The sequence below is a fragment of the Heterodontus francisci genome, unplaced genomic scaffold (genome assembly GCF_036365525.1).
Source record: "Heterodontus francisci isolate sHetFra1 unplaced genomic scaffold, sHetFra1.hap1 HAP1_SCAFFOLD_278, whole genome shotgun sequence".
Lineage (NCBI taxonomy): Eukaryota > Metazoa > Chordata > Chondrichthyes > Heterodontiformes > Heterodontidae > Heterodontus > Heterodontus francisci.
In genome coordinates, this window is record NW_027141343.1 from 1,592,232 (window position 1) to 1,597,851 (window position 5,620).

Below are 5,620 nucleotides of genomic sequence, written 5' to 3' on the forward strand. Positions count from 1 at the left end.
TGAGGAATAACATTTCTCCTCATCTCTGTCCTAAGTGGCTTGCCCCTTATTTTGAAATTGCGTCCCCTGGTTCTCGACTCCCCAACCAGGGGAAACATCTTAGCTGCATCTACCCTGACTGTCCTTTAAATATTTTGTAGGTTTCAATGAGATCACCTCTTATTCTTCAAAACTCTAGAGAATACAGCCCCAGTTTCCCCAATCTCTCTTCATAGGACAGTCCCACCATCCCAGGAACAAGTCTGATGAACCTTCTTTGCACTCCATCTATGGCAATAATATCCTTCCGAAGGTCAGGGGACCAAAGCTGCACACAGTACTCCAAGTGCAGTCTAACCAGGGTTCGATACAATTGAAGCAAGAATTCACTACTCCTGTACTCAAATCCTCTTGCGATAAAGGCTAACATACTATTATCCTTCCTAATTGCTTGCTGCACCTGCATGTTAGCTGTCAGTGACTTATTGACATGGATACCATGTCACCCTTATACTCGATACCTCAGTTAATAAAGGAAAGGATTCCATATACCTGCTGAACCACCTTATTGACCTGTCCTGCTACCTTCAGGGATCTGTGGACATTCACTCCAACGTCCCTCACTTCCTCGACACCGTTCAGTGTTCTCCCATTAATTGTGTATTCCTTTGCCTTTTTTGACGCCTGCTCTCGCTGTTCCCTGCTCTCCGAGTGAACTCTTACTCCCTCTCCTGGGCACTTTATGCTCCATTCTGCTCTCACTGTTTCCTGCTCTCTTAATGTATCAATATTTATTTGCCTTGTGTTTAATTTAAAATATGGATTAACAGTATTTTACAGTTGTAGGTTTTATTTGGTAGTCCTGTACAAGTTGTGGATTGGTATTCAATATTTAGCTCTGTGAAAACGATTGTGAATGAAAATATAACTTTCAATCTTAAACATGGGCTGGTCTGCAAGCTCCAAGTCCTTCATTTTGTAGGAATGGAATTGATACTGTGTCTTTCAGTCTTAATCTCTGTGGCATTTTTGAACTGGTATGTAATGCATAACTTGGTCTAACGTCCGATGTACATTATTGGGATTCATAGGATCATAGGAAATAGAGGAATTAGGCCATTCAGCCCATCGAGCCTGCTCCAACATTCAAACAGATCGTGACTGATCATCTACCTCTACGCCATTTTTCCTGCTATCTCCATATCCCTTGATCTTGTTAGTATTTAGAAATCTATCGATTTCTGTCTTGAATATGTTCAATGATTGATCTTCCACAGCCCTCTGGGATAAAGAATTCCACAGAGTTCCCACCCTCTGAGTAAAGAAATTCCTGCTCATCTCAGTCTCAAATGGCCTGCCCTTATTCTGAGACTGTGTCCCCTTGTTCTGGACTCACTAGACAGAGGAATCATCCTATCCATATCTACCCTGTGACACCCTGGAAGAACTTTGTCTGTTTCAATGAGATTACCTCTCATTCTTCAAAAATCTAGAGAATTTAGGCCCAGTCTCTGCAGTCTCTCATCATAAGACAATCCCACCATCCCAGGGGATGAGACCGGTGAATCTCTGTTGCACTCCCTCTATGACAAGGCTATCCTTCCTTAGATAAGGAAACCAAAATTGTACAGAATACTCCAGGTGCAGTCTCATCTAGACTTCATACATCTTTACTCATGTACTCAAATACGCTTTCAATGAAGCCAACATACCATTTGCCTTCCTAATTGATTGCTGCACCTGCATACTAGCTTTTAGTGTCTCAGGAACAAGGACACCCAGGTGCCTTTGGACATCGACACTTCCCAGCCTCTCACCATTTAAGAAATACTCTGTCTTTCTGTTTATTCTACCAAAGTGGAGAACTTCACACTTATTCACATTATATTCCATCTGCCATGTTCTTGCCCATTCATTTAACCTTTCCAAATCCCCTCAAAGCCTCCTTGCATTCATTCTGTACCTTTCAATTCTGTAAATTTTGACTGTTCTATTTCAGATTTTATATTTAAAATGTAACCATGGTGACAGAGTTTATTTAGATCTGATGGTGAGTTTGTTCTTGGACTGTGATTGATGGATCAACCTGTCAGCTGTACTGAATTGGAGTGAAATGGAAACAACTTCTGTCTCTCATGCTGTTGTTTGACTGTGTCTCTTGACTTTGGGATCAGTGTCTGTGTGACTACTTCTTTTGTTTGTTCCAGTGGAACTGATGAGCTGGCAGTATCTCTGTGCTTTGGGAGTGATCCTGTACCGACTGTGTGTTGGAATGAGCTCGCTGCACTTTTCTTTGTGTCCAAGAATCACCACATCCATTCAGGTTCCTTCGTGTATTTTCCTGCAGGAATGAAAGAACTGGTGAGATAGAAGATACAAAAGCGATCAATGGAATCGTCCCAATAATAATCATTATGAACAATCACAAAATGAAAACCAGGAACACAAACACTGTCAGTGTCTGACTCCACTGCAGTACTGCAGCATTCAGCTTCTGTTTACCAGGTGTTTGCAGTGGATTTACAACAAGTTTGTGACATTCAGAAACAACACAAGCCCTGCACTGCTCAATGACTGGGACTGTCCGAAAGAGCAGCGACCTTTACACAGTCGCATTTCTATTTCAACGGAAAACAAGCAGCCACTATTTAAAATGTGCCTTTCACACTTCTCACCTGGTGTCTGCAATAAATGCTCTTTGTCAAACTGTCCACATCGTTGTTGTGCGGCTATTTTTCCCCCACTGTTCACGATCCAACAAACAGTGAGAGACTGGAACTAAAGCAGGAAAATTCCCTCTCCTTTGGGTGGTAAAATTGTCAGTGATTTTCAATAGTGATTTCTTCCCATTGTGTCTCCCTGAGCCTGTACAGACACTGTCCGAGAATGAACTCTCCCTTCCCCATGTCCCCGGCTCACTCCATGTTCCGGGAGCAGCTCCTGCTCCACAGTGTCTGTTACAAACAGATATGGTTCGGAAGGGCTGGGGCGTGCACCAAAACATGGGAGGAGCGAGTAGCCAAGGTACGTCAAACGTTGGGCATGTGGGGGCAGCGATCTCTCTCCATTGTGGGTAAGAACCTGGTCATCAGGTGCGAGGCGCTCACGTTGTTGCTCTACGTGGCGCAGGTCTGGCCCATACCCCACTCCTGCGCCGTGGCTGTCACCCGAGCCATTTTCCGCTTCGTCTGGGGATCTAAAATGGACCGCGTCTGGAGGGACACGATGTTCAAATCTCTGGACAAGGGCGGGAAAAATGTACCCAACGTGGCCCTCATCCTGATGACCACCTTCGTGTGCAGCTGCATCAAGCTGTGTGTAGATCCCCAGTACACAAACTCCAAGTTTCACTACATGCTGAGGTTCTATCTGTCCCCGGTGTTGCGAAGGATGGGCCTGGTCACATTGCCGCGGAACACTCCATGCAGTTGGGGGGTGCCGTACCACCTATCATTCGTGGATCAGTTTCTGCGGGCAAACACCTTTGACCACTGGTCCATCAGGCAGTGGTCTGCACGGAATGTCCTCAAGGCCCTACGGGAAAAGGAAATGGTGCATCCTGTCGGATGGTTCCCCGAGCAGACCGTCAAAGTCATTTGGCGGAATGCCTCATCACCAGAACTTTCAAACAAGCACCAAGACGTAGCTTGGCTGGTGGTGAGAAGGGCCCTCCCCGTCAGATCCTTCATGCACACCCGAAGTCTCGCCCCCTCCGAACAATGCCCCCGCGTTGGCTGTGGTGGGGAAGAGACGGTCACCCACCTCCTCCTGGAATGTGCCTTTGCAAAGCAGGTGTGGAAAGAGATGCAGTGTTTTTTGTCAAGGTTCATCCCAAGCAGCTCTGTAACACAGGAGTCTGTGCTCGACGGGCTGTTCCCAGGGACGCACACCGAGACAAACATCAACTGCTGCTGGAGGACTATCAATTCGGTGAAAGACGCCCTTTGGTCTGCCCGAAACTTGCTGGTCTTCCAGCGCAAAGAGTTGTCCACGACCGAATGTTGCAGACTGGCACATTCCAAGGTCCAGGACTACGTGCTGAGGGACGCACTAAAGCTTGGGGCAGCCGCAGCAAAGGCTCAATGGGGAAAGACCACAGTGTAAGGTTCCCCCACCAAGCTGGACTGAGGGGCTGGATCCATGGGAAACCCCTCGAACTGTATCGTTAATATTCTCAATTGCTGTCAATGTAAAACTGTAATTGACATGACAATTGTGAAACTGAAGGGTTGGGAAGAAACTGATGACAGTATTGAAGGAAACTGACCTCCCTTGCAATGTTTGTATTTTTTGGTGCTGTTTGGAAACTGTTTGGCAATGTAATTTTTACAGATTTTTATGAATAAAGTATATTTTGGAAATAAAAAAAAGTCTGTTACAAACACTCCCCGACTCCCCCTCAACTTCCCACCACTCAATTCTAATCTCTGAGCACATCTGCGGACACGCTCCCAAAGCAGTGGCTGCTGGAAGCAGGTGCTGTTTGTTCCCTTCCCCCGGGCCCAGGAAGTCTCCATTAGCAGCTGATTTAAAGCATCTTCCCCTGATTGAGTGAATGGCTTCACAGACTGGGTTGGGAAAGTCTGCGCATGCGCTCCACTCCTCATTCTGACGTCCCACTGTGGGCGGGGCTGCATCACGCGTGCGCAGATCCCTGCAGCAATTCAGCATTCAAACATCAATGGGAACTTTCCCCATTTCACCCTCATCAAAGTCCCAAAGAAAGTGAAGAGGGGCTTGGACTGGAGGGAGGGAGGGTCGGGGTAGGGGGAACCTAGAACCCAGAAAGCTGCCCACTTGCCCCATTTAGATGCTCAATTTGTGGTCATTCCCTGCAGGGGGTTTGTTATTATTGAGCCCCTCCTGGTAAAACAATCCGATAGAAAGAAGGGAGAAAGGAGGGAGCCGGTGTGTTTGCTGGGACCTTGCAGAATTCATTTCAGCAGCAAAAGTCCCGGGTTATATTAACCCGAGTGAAACACGCTGTCAGTGGGAGGAAAACCGAACGGCCCTTTTCATCTTTTCATTGGAAACAACGTAGAGCCGGAAGTGCGGCGAGCAGAGCAGACACACAAGCTCAATGACAGGAGAGCTCGGCCGTCCCTGAGTTTCAGCTCCCGGCTCTTACATTTCCTCATCCACACTGTCTTTACTGTGGATGTTCAGGGGTTCCTTGTCAGATCTGAGGACTGTATCCATTAAACATTCTGAGTCAGGAGATCCACACACTCTCTGTTATCAAGATTTATGGGCAGGAATGTTTCAAAACTTTGTCTATTAAATCATTGTATTATTCACAGAACTAATGAGGCAATCGGTTCATTATTCAGGCCTTGAACTTGGTTTGGGTAGACCGAAAACTGAGAGTTCAGCACCTTTCCACTACTTCACTAATATAACTGATTTTTTTGATGAAGTAACAGAAAAGGTTGATGAAGGGAAAGCAATGGATGTTGTCTATATGGATTTTAAGAAAGCGTTTGACAAACTACCACATAAAAGGCTGGGTAACAAAACTGAGGCTCCTGGAATAGGAGGGGCAGTATCTGCTTGGGTTAAAAAATGGATGAAATATCAAGAAAAGCGAGTTGTGGTATTTGGTTGTTTTTCAGAATGGAAGATGGTGAACAGTGATGTCCAC